General features: G+C 39.0%; 1 protein-coding gene, 2 long non-coding RNA genes, 3 other non-coding genes and 2 pseudogenes across 16 annotated transcripts in view; 6 read left to right on the top strand and 2 right to left on the bottom strand.

Annotated features, from left to right (window-relative positions):
• The first annotated feature begins 2,434 nt into the window (after window positions 1–2,434).
• The window catches only part of tdrd6a (tudor domain containing 6a), a 33,750-nt gene continuing 13,313 nt past the window's right edge, over window positions 2,435–22,871 (top strand). For 6 of the 11 annotated variants that reach the window (XM_088324728.1, XM_088324732.1, XM_088324731.1 and 3 more), the window contains exons 1-2: window positions 3,455–3,719; window positions 10,281–10,406. The gene's annotated coding sequence lies outside the window, so the exon portion shown is untranslated. The other 5 variants (XM_088324727.1, XM_088324724.1, XM_088324726.1 and 2 more) reach the window with 5 other exon arrangements.
• On the top strand, window positions 10,580–10,759 carry LOC148346328 (U2 spliceosomal RNA; annotated as a pseudogene).
• LOC148346327 (U2 spliceosomal RNA) lies at window positions 13,418–13,608 on the top strand. The gene has a single exon (XR_015848383.1). It is a non-coding gene; the product is annotated as a U2 spliceosomal RNA (small nuclear RNA).
• On the top strand, window positions 14,412–14,602 carry LOC148346326 (U2 spliceosomal RNA). Its single transcript, XR_015848382.1, has one exon. It is a non-coding gene; the product is annotated as a U2 spliceosomal RNA (small nuclear RNA).
• On the bottom strand, window positions 15,351–15,486 carry LOC148346325 (U2 spliceosomal RNA; annotated as a pseudogene).
• Window positions 18,877–19,067, top strand: LOC148346324 (U2 spliceosomal RNA). The gene has a single exon (XR_015848384.1). It is a non-coding gene; the product is annotated as a U2 spliceosomal RNA (small nuclear RNA).
• LOC148346323 (uncharacterized) lies at window positions 19,632–20,796 on the top strand. Its single transcript, XR_015848293.1, has 2 exons — window positions 19,632–20,003; window positions 20,421–20,796. It is a non-coding gene; the product is annotated as an uncharacterized LOC148346323 (long non-coding RNA).
• On the bottom strand, window positions 20,880–22,328 carry LOC148346322 (uncharacterized). Its single transcript, XR_015848292.1, has 2 exons — window positions 22,092–22,328; window positions 20,880–21,348 (listed from the first exon to the last, which is right to left on the bottom strand). It is a non-coding gene; the product is annotated as an uncharacterized LOC148346322 (long non-coding RNA).

The raw sequence follows: 22,871 nt of genomic DNA, 5'->3' as shown, positions 1-22,871 counted from the left end.
ACACCTGTGCACTAGGGGGATATGGCTCCGGTGTGTATATATAATATATTTAGTCATGGTACCAAAAACTAATGCTAATTTTGCTATGCGTTTAACATGTCACGATAAGCATCAATCAGTCTCGAATGACTAAAATAGAATAGGAATTTAGAATTGATGGTCATTTTAACATGCGCGCAACAAAATTAGCAATTGTCTCTGGTACTGTGACTAAAGATTTTTTTTTTAAAAGGTTAATAAAAATACGTGTTATACACTAATAAATACAATATACATAAGGAGAGTTTTTAGTACTACTAAAACTTGTTTGTGAGTGCAAATAAGTTGGGGACTTCTCAAAGTGGACAGAGGACATGGTCCAAAGACTCCATGTGGACATGCTCACCCTTTCTGGAATTTTTTTCTGGATTTCTATACGTGGCTCCCTTAACCACTTGGGTCATTGGTGTACTCTCCAGGCCATTTTGGGGGGGGGTTAGGGGTTTACGCCCCCACATGAAACATCTAGTACTGGTTTTAATGGTTACCAGTAGCAGGAGAAGCTTCCTGATGTGACTCAGACACAACACCTTCATCATCTGGTCGCTGTTGTTTTTCGATGGGACGGGTTCTTAAAAGCGAGTCCAGGACATTTCAAGGGCATTTCTGCAAAAGATAATGTTGGAAGAAGAGAATATTTATTGGAATAAAATCTATCGTACTTTCACAATTTTTAAGGAGTATGTGATTTTTTTTATAGGTTTTGAGGAGTGGAACAAACATCTGTCACAATAGGGGGCAGTAAAGTCATGTATGCTATCAGCGCTTACACCCGAAGAAGAAAATCTACAGTAACGAGAGAGAGAGATAGAGAGACAGAGACAGAGAGAGAACATAGGGAAAAGGAAAAAAGGAAGAGAGCAAAAGAAGGTAAAAAGACAGAGAGAGAGAGAACATAGGGAAAGAAAAAAAAGGAAGAGAGCAAAAGAAGGTAAAAAGAGAGAGAGAGCAAAAGAAGGTAAAAAGACAGAGAGAGAGAGAACATAGGGAAAAGGAAAAAAGGGAGAGCACAAGAAGGTAAAAAGACAGGGAGAGAGAGAGAGAGAGAGAGAAGATAGGAAAAAGAAAGTGTTAGCCCTTTAAGCTAACCAGCAAACAAAAAGTAGCCCTCAACTTCAAAAAGATTGGAGACCCCTGCTATATACTGTATAATCCTAATCAACGTGTATGTCGCCATCTCGTGGCCGTTCATGGACCTACCCACAAAATCAACAGTAAAATAATAGCTACAAATACAGAATACACAATAGGGTTGGAAATTTTACACCATGCTGATCTACTGGTGATCCCAAGAGCCAAGAAGAACTCCGCAGGTTTGAGAGCGTAATAGTATTGGAAAATTTACACCGTGCTGATCTACTGGCGATCCCAAGAGCCAAGAAGAACTCTGCAGGTTTGATAGTGTAATAGTATCGGAAAATGTACACCATGCTGATCTACTGGTGATCCCAAGAGCCAAGAAGAACTCTGCAGGTTTGATAGTGTAATAGTATCGGAAAATTTAAACCATGCTGATTTACTGGTGATCCCAAGAGCCAAGAAGAACTCCGCAGGTTTGAGATGTATTAGGATCGGAAAATTTACACCATGCTGATCTACTGGCGATCCCAAGAGCCAAGAAGAACTCCGCAGGTTTGAGAGCGTAATAGTATCGGAAAACTTACACCATGCTGTTCTACTGGTGATCCCAAGAGCCAAGAAGAACTCCGCAGGTTTGAGAGCATAATAGTATCGGAAAATGTACACCATGCTGATCTACATATTTTACAGGTTTTTTTTTTGTTATAACATGAATTTCACTCTCTCTCTTTCTCTCTACCCGTATTCTATATGGTGTACTGTATACAGGGGGGTATACTGTATACGTTATTTTAAGCATTTTTGAAGGGGCGCCGCTACTTTGCGGATTTTCAGGTTTGGCAAGTGGTCTCGGTCCCCATCAACCGCGATAACCGAGGGATTACTGTTTACTCAAATCAGAATTTGTTCCCTTTTTCTGTCCCCTGTGATGTGTTGTCACCTAAAGGCGCATCAGTGCACCGCTCTACTTATGTTTTTAATGACGTCTGCAGGGATGGCCTAAAAAAAAAAAACGCTTCGTCATCACTACATCATCCTAAATTCGATTTTAAATGAAGTCAGGGTTGATATTTAAAAGCAAGGGTTCAAAAGACGAATTTTGGAATCAAAGTAATTGTGCGTCATGAAGTGTGCGTGAAACGAGTGATGCTCATGTTGCGGCTTTTTGGCGACATCTTGTGGTCACGTTGCGGTACAAAGTCCCTGCAAGCAGGGTCGGATAGGGTTACATGAACTTGATTACTTTCAATTACTTTTGGATTACTCCAATACCAATTATGCTAATAAGAGACAAAAGAAACTAAATATGAATAAAATGACTAAATTTTGTGCAGGCTTGGGGAGTAACGGAATACATGGAACGGCAAAAATGATGTTGGCAAGCTGTTTGGATTTATTTTTATTTTGTTTCTGTCGCATTTGATGTTAGTTTTGCCAGAGATCAAAGCCAGGAGAGAAAGCTTACCACGTGTTGTGAGTCATCATTTTATTCCTATTTAGTTTTTTAGGGAGAAACCTAAAATAGCAAGACACAGGAAAGTAAGCCTGTACAGTGTACACTACAAGGACTCTGGCGGAGTCGCAGGTTGATGACGTAACAACACTTCCCGTATGCAATTAGGCTTCGCCTGCTCCCTACTGGGTGAAAAATAGAATTGATTGTTACAACTTTGGAAAACGTGTACTGGACGTATTTTATTATTTTGTGCATTTCCTTTTTTTATTAGGCTCCTTCCACTATTTTCAACCATTCCCCCCAGCGCTTACTCTACCATTTAAGGACTTTATTGTGTGGACACTTCCGTCGTTCTTGGCACCCATATTCTAATTTGATAATCAATAGAACTGGAAGTTTTAAATTGAATTGTTGGAGATGAGACGCCCAAAAACACGCATAAATAACACAAAATTACACCAAATAAATTGCAAGACCTTTCCTTATTATATAAACATGGGGGACCGATATTCTTTTTTTCATAATCGGAAACACAGGACAAACACAAAAAGAACGCTCTATAAATTGTGTCAAGTTTTGGAACAACAGCGATTCAACAATGAAAAAAAAAAACTCAATCATATTTCGATTTTTTAAAATGCTAGATGAAAACACAATATTTTCTGTTCTTTTCTGTATGAATTTGTATGCCTTGACTGTTGTTTTTAGATGTTGATTATGGTCAAATATACATTTTGCTTATTTTCTTCCCCCTTTATCATCTTTTTTTTAAAGAGGATATAAAAGCAAAACAACATAATTATCATAACTACCGGTAATTAAAAAATATATTAAATTAGGCTCGGCCATTTCCGGTTAGAGAAAAAAAAAGTAGGCGTGTTTTTCTCGGACAAATTGGTTAAACTACGTTGGGCGCATTTTCGCTGTCGGCGTTTGTTAAATTTAATTTAACTCCTGGGCGTGTTTTAGTTTCAATTCCACCCAACAGCAAACTTGTTTACCAACAACTTAATCCGCATCTCATCCCAAAACTCAACCGAGAATATTCTGTTCGGAAGGTGCTAGCTAACTAGCGTGCTAGCTCGCACCTGCGTGAATTTTGGCGGAAGTGAAGGCCTCGGACGCCAAGAAAAAACGACAAAAGGTAAGAAAGATAACGTTTGTCCAAACTTTATCATGAACATTTAAGTCACTTTTAAAACATTCTGGCTTTTGTTTTGCGAAAAACTGTTTAAAGGCCTCATTAGGGACGTAATTGTTCGGTAGGGATGGGTATTCCGGCTCTTTTTCGAAAACCGGCTCTTTCGGCTCACTAATATCAGCGGCCTCTTTCGCTTCCTAAACGACTCCTTCGTTATATCTCCAACAATAATTACATAGTTTGCACTAAATAACGTTAATCACATAAAAGTTATATCCTCATTTAATTTAATAGCCTTCATATTTTTTATTCATGCTAGGAACTTATACCCATTTTACTATAAACTGTTAATGGATGAGGAAGTAAAGCAACAACGAATAATTTAAAACACGGGGATACAAAAAAAAATCTAAATTTTGAACACATTATAAACATTGAAGCTAAAGGAAACCATGTGAGGGTAATAATACGCTTTTAAGGTAGCCGTCTCCTGCTTGAGAGGGAGCCGGTTATTAGAGCCGTTACCTTCACGAACGATACATCACTCGCCCGGTGTTATGCCGAGATTTGCATCCCCTAGCTACTATAAGCACTTTTACCTCGTTTTATCTCACTTTTATATCACTTTTCAGGAAATTAATGGCGAACATATAACTAAAGCAACTTCGTCTTGCATTTGTTGGGAATGTGATACAACTAATACCATTCCGTCTTTGTATTTGTTGTGAATGTAATCGAACGGTAATGCACACTGTTATGCACTCTACCGTAAAGCTTTTTATGCTGAAATAAGCTTTATGGTAGAGTGCATAACAGTTTTAATACGAGCGATTTGAGTAGAAAAAGGCAAAAGTGAGATAAAACGAGGTAAAAGTGGTTCTAGTAGCCAGCGGATGCATTTCTCGGCATAACACCGGGCGACATTGATTTATCGACAAAACTGCTATTGTCCTTGTAACTCATTACAATGACGTAGTTATATTTGCAATGATTTATTTGAAGAAAACGAATACATACAGAAATGACGATGAATGCATGGGATGTATTTATTTTGCCGCTTTGCAATTGGTCCGAACTGTGCCACGTGACTGGAATGCTACGCTGATGCAAATCACTTTGATGAGTTTACCCTCGATTCGTGTTGAATGGATGCAAACAGAGTTACACTGTTTTTGGTTAAAGCGTATTTACCCAATTTTGGTGTTGCATTATGGTAAGTCCATTATCTTAACTGATCAGGTAATAAATTGTGTCTCAAAACCTACTGTAGGTTTTGCTTCTTGGCCTTTTGGCTAAGATCAAATTGTTCAATAAAATTGTTTAAACCCCAAAAATTGCTGGCATATGATATAAAGAAACTGTGTTTGATTGCTGTTAAAAGTGTTGGAAACAATTGTTAAAACGTCATATTGTCAGAGATAACGGAATTGTGAATATGCTTAATTGCATTTAAAATTGTAGAGAAAAATTGTTCAAACCTCGCATGGTTTATTTGCTGTTAATAGTGTCAATAAAATTGTTCAAACCCCCCAAAAAATAAATCAAAAATATGTAATAGGCATCGTGAATGTGATTTAATTGCTGTTAAGTGACAATAAAAATTGTTCAAAGCAATAGTCTGTAGTTGGCATCGCTTCTCTGCCTTGTGGCTAAAAAAAAATTGTTCAAATTAAATCCCCCAAAATGTTCAAACCTCATTCTGTTAGAATATGATATAATGAAATTGTGAATGTGTTCAATTGCTGTTAAAAATGTCGACAAAAATTGTTCAAACGTCATATTTTACCTGGTTATATCAGTATCAGAAATCATTTTCCCCCCATTTTATTATGAATATTTTGTTTGTTTGTTTGTTTGTACATGATTCAATTGTTTGTTTGTTTGTACATGATTCAAATTGAATCTTTTCTTCCGGCGCCGTCACGAATGGCAGCCACTCCAGCAGCTCCCGTGTTATTTTCGATTGTTCTCGATTGTTCTCAGCTCAGGGATGCTGCTGGAAAAGTGAATTTCCCTTCGGGGATGAATAAAGTATCTATCTATCTATCTATCTATCTATCTATCTATCTATCTATCTATCTATCTATCTATCTATCTATCTATCTATCTATCTATCTATCTATCTATCTATCTATCTATCTATCTATCTATCTATCTATCTATCTATCTATCTATCTATCTATCTATCTATCTATCTATCTATCTATCTATCTATCTATCTATCTATCTATCTATCTATCTATCTATCTATCTATCTATCTATCTATCTATCTATCTATCTATCTATCTATCTATCTATCTATCTATCTATCTATCTATCTATCTATCTATCTATCTATCTATCTATCTATCTATCTATCTATCTATCTATCTATCTATCTATCTATCTATCTATCTATCTATCTATCTATCTATCTATCTATCTATCTATCTATCTATCTATCTATCTATCTATCTATCTATCTATCTATCTATCTATCTATCTATCTATCTATCTATCTATCTATCTATCTATCTATCTATCTATCTATCTATCTATCTATCTATCTATCTATCTATCTATCTATCTATCTATCTATCTATCTATCTATCTATCTATCTATCTATCTATCTATCTATCTATCTATCTATCTATCTATCTATCTATCTATCTATCTATCTATCTATCTATCTATCTATCTATCTATCTATCTATCTATCTATCTATCTATCTATCTATCTATCTATCTATCTATCGTTAGAAAATGATATAACGAAATTGTGAATATGCTTAATTGCTGTTATGTGTCGAGAAAAATTGTTCAAACCTCACATTGTTTATTTGCTGTTAAGTGTCAATAAAATTGTTCAAATCAGAAAAAATTAAATCAAAAATATGTAATAGGCATCGTGAATGTGATTAATTGCTGTTAAGTGACAATAGAAATTGTTCAAAGCAATAGTCTGTAGTAGGCATCGCTTCTCGGCCTTTTAGCTAAGATCAAGTGTAGTAGATAAGCGGCGAGGGTGAGTCTGTCGCGTGAGGTATATTGAACACTTGTATATCACATCCTTTCTGTCTGCCATATATTGTCTTCTTATTAGCTAGAAGGAAAAGGTAAAGCGGCCGAGCCCCGCCATGGCCAGGCGGCCGAGACATCACAGCGTTCCTTTTTAAAGATGTGCGATCTGATTCCGACAAAATGTTAAGGATGGATTTTTCGAGGAAGTTTATTCAAAAGTGTCTGAAATTTAAAACTGAGGATCTAAATTGCATTATGACCATGCCTTTTAACAAAGGCTTTGATGCGAGTTTCGCATCGGCGGTCCTTTTTCGCGAGTTTTGGGATTGCTTTGAGGAGGTGAGGCCCAGGTTTTCTGCTTTTACGGTGGAGAAGCTGACTGACAATGCTACCAAGATAGTCATTCTCAGAATGTTCACTGAAACGGTGAGTGCAGAGGACATCTGTTTTCGGTCGAGCAGGTACTGCACGATAAAAGGCCAGGCTATGAAGGTGTCAAGTCAAGTCACATTTATTTATATAGCCCTCAATCACAAAAAATGTCTCAAAGGACTGCACAGGATTACAAATACAAGGTGAGGGATGAGGACGGCATCTGGAATTGTGCCTGGAGGGTACCCATCCAACAATGGCAAGACCCTGAAACACCTCCCGTCGATGATAGTCCTGGTGGAAAACCGAGGCTATATCCACTATCAAGGACAACCCAAACTCTGCCGCAAATGTGGTGATCATGGGCATCTGGCTGGATATGTGATTGAATCATTTGTGGAAAGTGTAGGACAATTGGACATTCCTTTGAGGAGTGTACCAATGGCAGAAAGTGCAACCTCTGTGGAGAAACCAACCACCTCTACAGGAACTGCCCGAAATCGTTTGCTAACAAGTTGAAAGCTGAGAAGGAAGGTAACAAAGACAATGAAACGAATAAATATATTGAAATGCCCAAAGAAAATGGACAAGAAATGCCCAAAGAAAATGGACAAGACAAACAAATTGAAAATGCGAATGTCCCTCCCAAAACCCCTATTAGTCAGGAGGGACCTAGAGGAGAGGCCAAAAAAAATCAAAATTGAATTTTCCTCCACTATCTGAAATTGGACAAGACAAACAAATTGAAAAGGCGGATGTCCCTCCCAAAATCCCTATTAGTCAGGAAGGACTTGGAGGAGAGGCCAAAAAAATCAAACTTGAGTTTCCCTCCACTACCTGCAATGGGAAAGAGGGGTAATAATAGGACAAAATTGGGGGTGGTGACCACACCGGAAACAAAGATTAAAGATTGAGAGGAAAACCGGTTCCTGATGAAAACGCCCACAAGGGAACTGTATGAAGTTGACCCGGGAGAAGAAAAAAATCAGATTCCTTGTGGGCAGGGAAACAAGAGACTTGTCCCCGCCTAACCCATAAAAAAGGGGAAGGCCTGGAACCACAGACAGTCAAAAGATTCCAGAGTTTTCCCCAGTGGGCCTCCAAATGAGATACCGTTCTTAAGTGTTGCTTTGTGCCCCAACTCTCAATGACCCCCAGAGAATGGACTCGGATCCCATACTTCAACAACACCTATGAACATTACCTTCTCTACTATCAATGTGAGAAGTGTGAGATCAAATGTTAGAGGTCACAGCGTTTTATCATTTTTAAAAACCATCAGAACGGATGTGTTTTTACTACAAGAATGCTGCATCCCCTTTTAAAAAAATTATAAACAGTGGGAGGAGATTTGGCCATACCCTTCATTATGGAGTGGCTCAAATGAAAACCGTAACAATGGGGTGGCCATTTTAATAAACAACCCTTGACTCATCATAAAGGGAAGCACTGTGATGAAGGACAGACGCGCAATTTTAGCAAGACATTCCTATATAGGGCACGATTTTAACCTCATTAACATATACGGCCATCCTGACAAACACCTCAGGTACGAACTCTTAGAAGACATCCAGTCACATATGCTAGGCCATCAACCACTAATAGTGGGAGGAGATTTTAATTGTATCCTAAGTCGAAAGGATAGGCACGGGACCGATGAGGATTTTAAAGTAGATAAAACATCAATTTTATTACAGGACATGTGCCGAGTTTTTAAACCGGAAGACTGTTTCAAGTCCATACATCCAAGAGAGGAGGGCTTCACCTGGTTCAGTAGTGACAACGCCAGAGCTTCTCGAATAGACAACATATTTACAAGGTGTTTACCACTGAGTGATGCTAGATTAATTCCTGTCTTTTTTTCCCACGATCACTTGTTACTGTCCTGCTCTCTCTCACTTTCTCCAGGTTTGACTGTTGGGAAGGGTCTGTGGAAGTTAAACTGCTCCCTGCTGGAGGATGAGGCCTTGGCCGCGCAATACAGGGAGCGGTACAAGGACTGGCAGACCCTTCAAGACTCGTATGATTCACGAGCACAACAGTGGGAGATGACAAAGAAACGGACGCAGATATTTTTTTTAAAAATGCAGGGGGGAAAAAAACTTAGGGGTAAAATATTCTAATCTAAGTCTCTTTAACACAAAAGGGGACTGACTTTATGATGAAATCAAATAGATCAAACAAGAACCAAACGCTTTGGCGGAAATAAAGAGCAAACGCATCATACTAAGGAGTAAAGAAAGAGAAATCGAAGGTAAAATGTACGCGCTATTTTTTCCAAAAAATTATGAGCAAGAGTGAGGAGCTTTTCAAACTTAAGAACGAAAACGGGCTTCTGACAAAATAAAGCAGTGAAATAACCCAATTAGTCCAAGACTATTACCAAAAATTATATGAAAGGTAAGAAACACACAAAAATGTAATGGGACAAGTATTAATTTATTTTTCGAGATCAGTGTGTCAAGACCCCTTTTTATCATCGGATTTTACCCAGGACCAACTGGATGCTTGTATAAAGAATTTTAAAAAAGGAAAACCGCCCGGGGAGGACGTGCTCAGCCTCGAATTTTATCAGACTTTTTGGGATATTTTGGCACCGGATCTGATTACTGTTTTTAACGAATTTTCCAGTCGAGACAACATGCCAGACTGTCAGAACAAGGATAGTGACTCTATTGCACAAAAAAGGGGACAAGACTGATTTAAAAAACTGGAGGACTTTGCCAAGGACTGGCTCACTCTCGCCGCCATCAAAGACGCCATCTGAACCTCCAGAAACCTGCTGGTAAGGAGGCACAGGTAGACCTCCCCCCATGGCTGTGCTCCGAATGGCTGCAGATACCATACAAAATCTGCGAGCGGCAAGCCTAGTACGCAGCCACAAAAGCAGAGTCGTCTGCGCCCACCCGGAGGAGGGAACCGGAGCTCCAATGTGAGGGTCCCGGCAGCAACGGCCTGACTCTTCGGTGGTTGTGGAAGGCAGGAGCACGAAGGGAGAGGACCCATCTGAGCGTCTTGGGCAGAGGACTGGAGGATCTCCGTACACATTGGCTTTTTTTATTTTCCAACAAATCCCATTTCCATAATGATCCGTATTGTTAGAATATGATATAATAAAATTGTGAATGTGTTTAATTGCTATTAAAAGTGTCAATAAAAATTGTTCAAAACAAAAATCTGTTCTTATCAGGATGATGAAAGCTACGAGAAGTCGTCCGACGTGCGTTCTCATCTGCGTTTCTTCGAACAACTAAACAGGATGGAAAAGGCGAGGAAGGATGAGCAGGAGAGAGAGATCCTCTTGAAAGCAGCCAAGGTAAAGCTAACGTCTTCATATGTGTGTGCTGATATTATGTCCTGTTGTGCCAAACACGTGTACCTGTGGGATGCTGGATGTGTGTGTTCGTAATATCGATGTATGTTGCTCCTGACATAGGAATTTGAGTGCAACGGGGAAATTATATGAACATACCCAAAGTCAATTAAACATTAAATTAGAGTCAAACAAAAAATAATCTGTTCTCATCAGTTTAATATCTGATACGTCCCCTATCCGGGGACCATATATTAAATTGATTTTTTGAACTGGGAGATGGGAATAGGGGCTTGCTCCGTCCACTCCACGCATCGACCTGGTATTGCAGTACCTTCAGGAACGGTGCACCCCCAACTCATGTTAATGAAAATTGTGTACAAACGCTTTGTATTTCTTGAGTATTTAGAAGGAGTTGAACTTGTGTCTGAAATATTTTGAATGAAGAGTCTGTTGGTAGTGAAAAGACTGGGTAGATCAAGGAATGAAACTGAGAGACACATCTGGAGTAGTAGTGGAACTGAGCAAGCGGGTGGATAAGAGAGTACTTGCTTGGTTTGGACACATGGAGAGGATGCTTGAAAAATGTTTACACTCGTATTTTTTAGAACCACAAATATATTTGTGATTTACTCAAGCTCTAACAATTATATGCCTGTATAAATGAACATGCATGATTAAAAATCACATTTGTAAATCGCATATTTATTTGTGGCTCTACAAAATACCTGATCCACACGGGATTTCTACTTTAAATGATATTGGAGAAATGGAAAAATCAGCTTGGAAAGTCTTTTAAAAGTGCTTGAATTTGGTCATGAAAAAAGTTTACGAACCCTGAACATTGGAGGTAAAACAAGGTGTCCTAACAATATTTTTTTGGACTCTGGCAGTTTCTTCGTCTGAGAGAATTTCACCTATTTTAAACCGTTCTCCCTTGCTTTTATTCGTCCATTTAAGGACTTAATTGTGTGGACACGTCCGTCATACCTGGCACCTGTATTTTAATTTGATGATATATTGAACTGAAAATCATAAATTAAGTTGTTGGTGGAAAATGTGTGAAGTGCATTACGAAAAAATATCAGATAACATGCAAGCTTTATTTTTCCCTTCCAAGGAGACCGACACTTTAAAAAAAAAAGCACAGGAAAAAAGACAAAAAGAACAATCGATAAATGGTGTCCGGTTATGGCACAAAATTGATTAGAGAATGAAGAACAACCCCAGAATATTTTTAATTTAAGTCTTCCGGATAAAAAACACAACTCGGATCCTCAGAGTTGAATGTTGAAGTGTCCTTGGGCAAGACACTGAACCCCTTATACTCCCGATAAGCAGGTTGCCAGGCGCCTTGCTTGCTATCAATGTGTGAGTGTGTGTGTGTGAACGGGTAAGTGTGAAGCCAATCGTTGAACGCTTTGGGAGGCTTTCAGTGGCTTGAAAAGCACAGACGATCTACCATTTACCATTTCAACAACTCCTCATTATTGAATTATACTATGTTCTTCCCTGTGATTCTATTTATTTGTATGCCTTGATTGTCCTAATTTTTTTTGATGTGGAGAAATTTTGCTTCTTTTTGTCCCCTTTTAACTTTTACGATAGCAACACATAACTAAACTAATATAAAGATTTAGAAACATAATAAACTAAGGAAGGCAGAGTTATTTTTGGTTGAAGGAAAATGTTTGTTTCTTTTTTTGATAAGTTCACTAAACTACAGTTGGCTTCTTTTTTCCCTGTCAACATTAATTCAGCATGGTTTCGAATTAATTTTCATATTTGGTAACCTTTAAACCAAAATAATCCTAAATTTTTTGTTCCAACTAATAAGTGCGCTAGCTAGCCCTCGCATGATTTTGGCGGAAGTAAAGGCGGCGACGCTATCAGCACAAAAATCCACGCAATAAAAACACCAAAAGGTAAAATAACGTTTGCCCCCCCCCCAAAAAAAACATAGAAAACATTTGAGCAGTTTTCAAATCCTCCTGTCTTTTGCCTTGTGAAAAAACATTGTGTTTTTAAGGCCTCATTAGGGGACGTTTTTGTTAGGAAGTTACTGGAATTCTGGCTTTTTTATGAACAGTCCCTTTCGGCTCACTACAATTAGCCAGCTCTTTTGGCTCCCTTACAGCCCCTGAATCAAATTGTGATCCATAGTAATGAAACATTATACTTACACTAAATGAATCATTTTACAACTTGTGTTATATCACTATGTTAATTTTGCTTGGGCAAGACACCGAATCCCTAATGCCCCCAATAAGCAGGTCGGCGCCTTGCATGGCTGCTATTGGTGTGTGAGTGTGTGTGTGAATGGATAAGTGTGAAGCGCTTTGGGAGGTCTTCATTGACTTGAAAAGCGCTATATAAATGTAGACCATTTACCATTTTTATTTACAATGAACTCTTTCCTATTTTCAATGTTCAGCTCTAAATTACACAGCACGAACATAGAACCCCTATAAAGATGCAACACAAAAAATGTCAGTGAAAAAGATCTACCTTTCAGCGCAAAAACAAACTTTAATCATACTGTAATGCAAATTTTTATACAAGGGGAAAACGACTCATGGTATGTAGGGAGCCAGCTTATTGAGCCGTTCCGTTCGCGAACGACACATCACACGTCTGCACGACATTAGCTTATTGACAGAACCATTGTTTTTCTTTTTTTTTTAACACAGTATAACAACCTCGTTATTTCTTCAATGTTTTATTGAAAAAAATAAGAATCCTATACTGTTTTGCAGATGAATGCATTGCATATATTCGCTGCTGCTTTGCTATTGGACGGAACTGTGTCACATGACTAGGAAGTTTCTCTGGCAAAGACCTTTAATGAGTTTACCTTCAGTTCACGATAAATGGATGTTAAAAAAAAATAACACTGTTGTTGGTTAAAGCGTATTTCCTCAGTTTTGTGTGTAAATGCATCAAATTTGGGTCACGACCAAGAACTTAACGGATCGTGTCGGGTATAAAATTGTGTCTGAAAACCCATTGTAGGTATCGCTTCTCGGCCTTTTGGCTAAGATCAAGTGTAGTATCTGTTCTTATCAGTTTAATATCTGATACGTCCCCTATCCGGGGACCATATATTAAATTGATTTTTGGAACTGGGAGATGGAATAGGGGCTTGCTCCGTCCACTCCACGCATCGACCTGGTATTGCAGTACCTCCAGGAACGGTGCACCCCCACCTCATGTCAATGAAAATTGTATACAAACCCCATGTATTCCATTAATAATTAGAATAAGTTGTACTTGTGTTTGAAGAATTTTGTATGTTGTGTAAAGGATGTATAAATCATAGAATGAAACTGTGAGAGACACATCTGGAGTAGTAGTGGAACTGAGTTAGCTCGTGGATAAGTCTTTGGTGGGTTTGGACACATGGAGAGGATGGCTAAGTAGCGAATGTTGAAGAGGATCTACTGAGCAGAAGTCAAGTTATGTGATTGTCTTGCTGTTGGTCACCCCTCTCAAGTTATATGACCAGGGTAGACTGATAGATTGTAATGATCGTAGTATCACTCGCATGACAGTTGAACATCTATCACGTGTAGTAGTAAAGTCTATCCAAAATCATGATACCACCCACATGTAGACCATAAATATGTTGTATGCTTCGTTGATCCAATAATTTAGTGAGGCGGAAATCACACCCTGAATACATAAACACGTGTCTGAAGAGTTTAAATACTTAGGGTTAACCCTAATAAAAAGATTTGTAAACGGTATTTTAGATGAATCTATGCCATATATTTGCAGCTGCTTTGCTATTGGACGGAACTGTGTCACATGACTAGGAAGTGTCTCTGGCAAAGACCTTTGACGAGTTTACCTTCAGTTCACGATGAATGAATGTTAAAAAAATATCACTGTTGTTAGTTAAAGCGGATTTACTCAGTTTTGTGTGTAAATGTATCAAATTTGGGTCGCAACCAAGAACTTAACGGATCGTGTCGGGTATTAAATTGGGTCTGAAAACCCATTGTAGGTATCGCTTCTCGGCCTTTTGGCTAAGATCAAGTGTAGTATCTGTTCTTATCAGTTTAATATCTGATACGTCCCCTATCCGGGGACCATATATTAAATTGATTTTTGGAACTGGGAGATGGAATAGGGGCTTGCTCCGTCCACTCCACGCATCGACCTGGTATTGCAGTACCTCCAGGAACGGTGCACCCCCAACTCATGTTAATGAAAATTGTATACAAATGCTGTTACCCTTCAGCTGTTAGAAGTATCTGAGCTTGCATCAGAATTTTTCGTATGTATAGTCTGCTAAAAAGGCTGCATAGATCAAAGAATGAAACTGTGAGAGACACGTATGGAGTAGTAGTGGAACTGAGTAAGCTCGTGGAAAAGTCATTGGTCGGTCTGGACACATGGAGAGGATGGCTAAGGAGCGAATGTTGAAGAGGATTTACAGAGCAGAAGTAAATGGAAGGAGACCAAAGAAGAAGGCCGCGGTTGATGTGGATGGATGGTGTTATGAGGTCGATATATAGTTGAAGCTAGGCTCTTGTTGGTGATAGGAATGAGTGGAGAGGTGTTGTAAAAGGAATAGTGGGATGTTGGACGCGTTCTAAGGGATGGGCAGGGGACCTCTCTGATGCGGCAGGGGTAAACCAGTGAAAGCTGTCGGGCCCTGCTGTTGAACAGAAGACTGTGTTGTCACCCTGACCCGAGTGACATGACCCCTTTCTCGTGTCCCGTTTCATCTGGAGGGACGAAAGCATGACCGACCTGGGTGCTGAGGTGCTTAACTTTTTAGGGTTGGGGTTTTGAAGGGTTATTGTTCTATCTTCGTTATTCATTATCAATTATCCGTTATCGGTCAGTTCATAATACGCTACAAGGCCTAGGAGCCGGGACACTTACTCTCAGCCAAAAGGCCAAGCTAAGGTCCTAGCCTTAAAGCCTTGCTGCGATCATTGCGAATGCACCGTTCCCGGAGGTACTGCAATACCGGGCCGATGCGTGGAGTGGACAGAGCAAGCTCTTAATCCATCTCCAGATTGCAAAAATCAAAGATCATTGAAGATAAATGTTAACCCATACGGCCAGAAATTTCTGGCCGTGAAGCAGATGCTGTTGGGCGTTTAGGCATTTGCGTTGGCCATGTTCCCAAAAATTTTGTGTGTTTTTTTGCTACTTTTTCCCTTTTTCATTTGTTTATGTGATTGTCTTGCTGTCGGTCACCCCTCTCAAGGTATATGACCTGGGTAGATTGATAGATTGTAATGATCGTAGTATCACTCGCATGACAGTTGAACATCTATCACGTGTAGTAGTAAGGTGTATCCGAAATCATGATATCACCCACATGCAGACCGTGCTCGCGACAACGGGTCAGGTGTATCGACATTTCGTTCTGTGTACATTGTTACAAAGAATGACAATACAAAGGAAATTATTATTATTATTAAATATGTTGTATGCTTGGTTGATCCAATAATTTAGTGAGGCGGAAATCACACCCTGAATACATAAACGCGCGTTTAAAGAGTTTTTAACGTGAATTATTATGTCATTGTCTCTGTTTGTGCCCATTCAACGTGCAGTGTTTTAATGGATTCGTGAAACCCTTAAATATTGATGGTACATTTTCAAGTATTAAAAAGGGCTTGAATTTAGGGTGAAGTGCTGGTAAATACTTGAATTGAAATGTTTCACAAAAAGTCTTTTAAAAAATGATGCAGACACTGCTCTCTGTTGGCTTTGCTTTGCCATTGCATTTCTTCCCTTGTGATTAACGGCAGCTGGCATTAGTTTGTATGGCATCGTCTTATAGAGCGTCATCACCCCCTTATGGGTTATGCTTAAGAGGACAGGTAGATGCTACACCTAAACTGGGCCTTATGAAATGTGTATCAATGTATGTATTGCGTATCAATTATAGGCATTTATTGGGGGTCATGTTAAGGAATTATGTTGGTGTAAATTGTAATGCAAATGGAAGCGACATATTACTGTTATTTTACCCAACACCTATACGTGGGGGGATTTTTCAGAAAAACGTTTACACTCGTATTTTTCAGAACCACAAATATATTCATGATTTACTCAAGCTCTAACAATTATATGCCTGTATAAATGAACATGCAAGATCAAAAATGACATTTGTAAATCGCATATTTATTTGTGGCTCTGTAAGATACCTGATCCACACGGGATTTCTTCTTTAAATGATACTGGAGAAATAAAAAATTAGCTTGGAAAGTCTTTAAAAAGTGCTTGAATTTGGTCATGAAAAGGGTGTACGAACCCTGAACATGTGAATTTTTGAAATAAGGAGGTAAAACAAGGTGTCCAAACAATATTTTTTCCTAAGTTTTTGGACTCGGGCAGTTTCTTTGTCCGAGAGAATTTCACCCATTTTAAACCGTTCTCCCTTGCATTTATTCATCCATTTTAGGACTTAATTGTTTGGATACGTCCGTCAAACTTGGCACCTTGTGCGCAATTTCGTTGTCACAATATGTGAACCCCTTTTGTAACAATGACAATAATGGTATATTCTATTCTATTCTATTCTGTATTTTAATTTGGTTGTATAATGAACTGAAAATCCTAAATTAAGTTGTTGGTGAAAAATGTGTGAAGCACAGAAAAAAAGACAAAAAGAACGGTCGTTAAATTGTGTCAGGTAATGGCACAAAATTGATTAGAGAATGGAAAACACCCCCAGAATTTTTTTAATGTAAGTCTTCTGGATAAAAAACACAACTCAACTCCTCAGAGTTGAATGTTGAAGTGTCCTTGGGCAAGACACTGAACCCCTAATGTTCCTGATAAGATGGTTGCCAGGCGCCTTGCTTGCTATCAATGTGTGAGTGTGTGAACGGGTAAGTGTGAAGCCAATGGTTGAGCGCTTTGGGAGGCTTTCATTGGCTTAAAAAGCACAGACGATGTACCATTTACCATTTCAACAACTCCTCATTTTTGTATTATACTATGTTCTTCCCTGTGATTCTACGCATTTGTATGCCTTGATTGTCTTAATTTTTTTTGATGTGGAGAAATTTTGCTTCTTTTTGTCCCCTTTTAATTACTTTTTACGATAGTAACAAATAACTAAACTAATATAAAGATTAAGAAACATAACTAAGGAAGGCGCAGTTATTTTTGTTTGAAGGAAAAAGTTTGTGTTTCTTTTTTTGACAAGTTCACTAAACTACGGTTGGCTTCTTTTTTCCTTGTCAACATTCATTCAACATGGTTTCGAATGAATTTTCATATTTGATAACCTTGAAACCAAAATAATCCTAAATTTTTGGTTCTAACTAATAAGTGCGCTAGCAAGCACTCGCATGATTTTGGCGGAAGTAAAGGCGGCGGCGCTATTGGCACAAAAATACACGCAATGAAAGCAACAAAAGGTAAAATAACGTTTGCCCCCCGCAAAAAAAAAACAAAAAAACATAGAAAACATTTTAGCAGTTTTCAAATCTTCCTGTCTTTGGCCCTGTGAAAAAACGACGTTTTTGTTCAGAAGTTATTGGAGTCCTGGCTCTTTTTCATGAACAGTCCCTTTCGGCTCACTAAAATTAGCCAGCTCTTTTGGCTCCCTTACAGCCCCTGAATCAAAATGTGAGCCATAATAATGAAACATTATACTTAGACTAAATGAATCATTTTACAACTTGTGTTATATCACTGTTAATTTTGCTTGGGCAAGACACCGAATCCCTAATGCCCCCAATAAGCAGGTCGGCGCCTTGCATGGCTGCTATTGGTGTGTGAGTGTGTGTGTGAATGGATAAGTGTGAAGCGCTTTGGGAGGTCTTCATTGACTTGAAAAGCGCTATATAAATGCAGACCATTTCCCATTTTAATTTACAGTGAACTCTTTCCTATTTTCAATGTTCAGCTTTATATTACACAGCACAAACATAGAACCCCTATATAAACGCAACGTAAAACATGACGTGAAAAAGAGCTACCTTTCAGTGCAATACCAAATGAACTATAAATATACTGTATGCTAATTTTGATGCGAGAGGAAAATAAAGAGCCGGCTCATGGTATGTAGGGAGCCAGCTTATTGAGCCGTTCCGTTCACGAACGACACATCACTCGTCTGCACGACATTGGTTTATTGACAGAACCATTGTTTTTCTTCTTTTTTTTAACACAGTATAACAACTTGGTTATTTCTTCAGTGTTTTATTGAAAAAAAAGAATCCTATACTGTATTGCAGATGAATGCATGCCATATATTTGCTGCTGCTTTGCTATTGGACGGAACTGTGTCACATGACTAGGAAGTGTCTCTGGCAAAGACCTTTGATGAGTTTACCGTCAGTTCACGATGAATGAATGTTAAAAAAAATAACACTGTTGTTGGTTAAAGCGTATTTACTCAGTTTTGTGTGTAAATGCATCAAATTTGGGTCGCAACCAAGAACTTAACGGATTGTGTCGAATATTAAATTGGTTCTGAAAACCCATTGTAGGTATCGCTTCTCGGCCTTTTGGCTAAGATCAAGTGTAGTATCTGTTCTTATCAGTTTAATATCTGATACGTCCCCTATCCGGGGACCATATATTAAATTGATTTTTGGAACTGGGAGATGGAATAGGGGCTTGCTCCGTCCACTCCACGCATCGACCTGGTATTGCAGTACCTCCAGGAACGGTGCACTCCCTCACTTTGTTTAAAAAAATCAATTCTACATCTTTGTTAATGCTGAATGTACCTTTAATTTATGTGTTATTTTTCCCATGTGGTCATAAAAACTAAATGTTGTATTGTATGTATGGTATGTAGAATATAGATTAGTGGGATTTAAAAAATGCTCTGAATGTCTAAAATATGTTTCAAGCCTCAAAATTTGACTCTTTCTGCTCAGAGTCGGGTTTATAGGGGTTTTTGAAATCCATGTAAGTGATTGAAGTTGTTGTTTTTAGGGATTGAAAAGTGCTTGTTTTTATTTGAAAATGTGATGCTAATTGCTTGAAATTGTTGCCATGTTTCACCACGATTATGCTTATGAATGCGGGGGCGGCAGTAGCTCAGGAGGTAGAGTGCTCGTCTTGGGATCAAGGCATCCCAGCTCGCCCGTGTGTCATGTCGAAGCGTCCTTGGGTAAGACACTGAACCCCTAATACCTTCAATAAGCAGGTTAGCGTCTTATATGGCTGCAAGGCCGCTATTGGGAAATGTGGAGCACATTGTAAAGCGCTTTGGGAAGTCATTGGCCCAATCCCATTTCTCTCACTCGGCCCTGAGAACCCTCCAGTGAGGTCCCTCGATAGAGGAGTGCCCTCCGCGAGTGGAGTGCAAATGGAGATGGTTTGGACAAGACTTGCAAGGTTCCACCCCTGTCCAGGAGATGGCGGTAATATTAATTGGCTGTAGACCTCAGTGACGTATTGGTCTACGTCACATGTAAACAACTCGAGTCTCAACCTGTAGTGTGTCAGTTGGAGAGTTCGTGCAACGTTAAAAATGCCCGCTACTGCTGTGTTATTACCGATTGCCTGAAAGCTCATCATCTTTTCCGTGTCTCCAATCAACGGAGGAGAAATGTGCTATACTGAAGACAGCTTCGGCGCTATGTAGTGCTGATTCATCTTTACAAGGTACGTACACTCATTAAAAAAAATGACCCGTTCGGTCAAATACAGTAAGAGTTAACATACAATGCACGTTCCCATAATACCCTATGTTTGTGTAGACATAAATGGCAATCTACTTATTAGTATCTTAATGCCATTTTATGACATATAGTAGGGGTCTTGAATCTGTGACATGACGAAACGTAAACAAACACAAGAACAGTCCACCTGGCCCTTTAGCTGACATAATATCGTCACCAAACTTCCCTGTACGACCCAAAAACCTTAGTTCATAAGGAATTTAATTCAAAAGAGTTGTCATTGAATATAAAAAGGTCATTTCAACATTTTTTCATGATGCTTACATCACAGTTAAAGCGGTCTTTTTCTTTGCTATGCCCACATTTATGTCTAAATTGTTTGTTATCTATTGTGTTCCAGAGTGGCTGTCCCATAAGCGTGGACAGGTTGGACAGGAATGTTCCCATCCTGTGCTTATGGTTGGATGTGGAGTCAGAACTCATTCAGGACTTAAGGTTGAGCAAGAAGGTTATGTGGGCCCTGCAGGAGCTGCTAAAGAGGGAACAGGGCCATGGCTGGAGGTCTTGATCTACGTGTACTGGCTGGTCCACGCTCTGTCCTACCGTGTGGTGTCACGGGTCTTCAGGGTTCCCAGGTCCACCGTACAAAGAATTGTCCACAGTTAATATGGAATAAATTGCCCAAAAGCCATATTTTAGGCTCTGGAAGTCAGACCCACATTTGCATTATGTGCTTTTCTGCATTACTATTCAATAAACATCTTCATTTTGAGTAACACCTTGGTGGTTTATTTCATAATGATGTGAGATACTGTGTGTGAACTATGTCACTGTTGGACAGAAAACAACTACAAATCACTCCAGCTTAAATAATAGTTTACTTTCAGAAAAACAAACTCACATTGGGCCAAAATACATAATAGTAAATAAATAATGTGTCACAAATTTTAACAAAAATATACCAATACTTCCATGAAGCTGGAAAACACAAACTGGAACTTCATTGAGTTCTTAATAAAAAAAAAAATATTTTCCTTTTATAAAACAAAGGGAAACATTGCAGAGATGTCACTGTTCTGGAAATTTGTCCACGAGCTTCCCAAAAAGGACGGGAACCGCTCAGTTTTGGCCACAGTTTCTTCGAGCCTTTTCCTCGCTCTGGCAGACTCCGCTTTCAAAAAGTCAAGGAGTGTATCGTGCTTCCTTTTTTTTCTGGGTGATTTGGGGTTTGGCGCCGGATTAGAAGGTGCCAACGACGTGCCCGGTGGTGTGGATGGCGTGGTAGCTGTGATGGTGACCAGCTCTTCCACGGGACGTTCTACAGTGGCCTTTAGGTTGGGTGGAAAAAACAAGAATTACTTAATGCTGATGTATTGTACAAAACAACTGTGTATAGGATGCTCAACAAGTTGATATGAGACAGGAAATTATAGGATGTGTTCTGGATAATTATTTGATAGTGAATAGATACAAAAAAATGACATGTTATTCTTATGGCTGTAAGAGCCTTCTATTGGCCAGCATCACATATGCTTTAGAATTGTCTCCACATTTGGACAACATTTTGAGAAGGTAATTAGTTTACTTAATATGTGTTTACAGAGAAGGCAGTGGACTATGTGATAGTAATTTGTTTCAACTGTATTTCCACGTGAAATTCTGAGACATTACTCACAATGCATGATGAAAACTAATGCATTCTGATCTCACATGAAAGAATCAAATTGTAAATAAAACACGACACCCGAAATTGTGTGCAGTAAACAAGGGCTTATGTCCAGAACGGTATTCTGACTATGCTCCATGTAGATGTAAAAGCACGACTCGTTTAAGATAAAAACAGGGATGGGCTGAACCGTGATTTTCTGCACAGTTATCCTACTTTACAGTTTGTAGCGTGAAGATTTTTTTTGCCGGCTCCCTTGGTAGATTAGTGCACTTCGTAAAGTAGCGATTTTGCAATGTTCGTGTTTTAACGCGAAAATACGATTTTCTATTGCATTTACGTCTAACTAAGATATCTCAATACATTTTGTTGCAAATACGTGCGTGGTTGTGGAAAACTACTTACATTTGTGCGGTTCCTTTTCGGGCATGTTTGTTGATATTGAGAATTCGCAAAGCCTTCTGGGTAGTCACTTCGCTGCCAAGTGAGGTCGAGAGCCCCCTCGGTCTTGAAGTGGTTACGACATGGTTTGAGGGCACTTCTGCCTCGGTCTTGAGAGTATCGGGACACACCCCATTTTCACGTGAACGCGCAAACCGAGTGACTAGGGCACATAGCGAGTGAAAGTGCGAAGAATGGGACGCAGCCATTGACTTGAAAAGCGCTATAGAAATGCAGATCATTTCATTTCATATAAATGAGGCAGACACTGCTCTTTGTTGGCTTTGATTTGCCATTGCCTTTCTTCCGTCTTTATTTACGGCAGCTGGCATTCGATTTTATGGCATTGTCCTATGAAGCTTCATTGGCCCCCAACAGGTGGCGCTCAAGAGGACAAGTGCATGCTACAGCTAAACAAAGCGTTAAAATAAGGTGTCAAAACAACATTTTTTTCCAAAATTTTTGAACTGGGGGGGGTGGGGGGTGTTTCTTTGTTTGGAGAGATTTTCACCAATTCTAAACTGTTCTCCCCAGCATATAGTCATCCATTTAAGGACTTAATTGTGTGGACCCGTCCGTCATACTTGGCACCTGTATTTTAACTTTAATACAAATTGAACTGAAAATTTTAAATTGATTTGTTGAAGAATACCGCGTGAAGCTCATCACTAAAAAATACCAAATACCTTTCAAAACCTTTTTTTTCCTAAGGTGACCGACTTTTTTCTTTTCATAATCACAGAA

Source organism: Urocampus carinirostris, chromosome 20 (assembly GCF_059441175.1).
Source record: "Urocampus carinirostris isolate Australia breed hairy pipefish chromosome 20, RoL_Ucar_1.0, whole genome shotgun sequence".
Classification (NCBI taxonomy): domain Eukaryota; kingdom Metazoa; phylum Chordata; class Actinopteri; order Syngnathiformes; family Syngnathidae; genus Urocampus; species Urocampus carinirostris.
The sequence above is the reverse complement of the archived record's forward strand: the minus strand, read 5'-3'. Positions and strand labels throughout refer to the sequence as shown.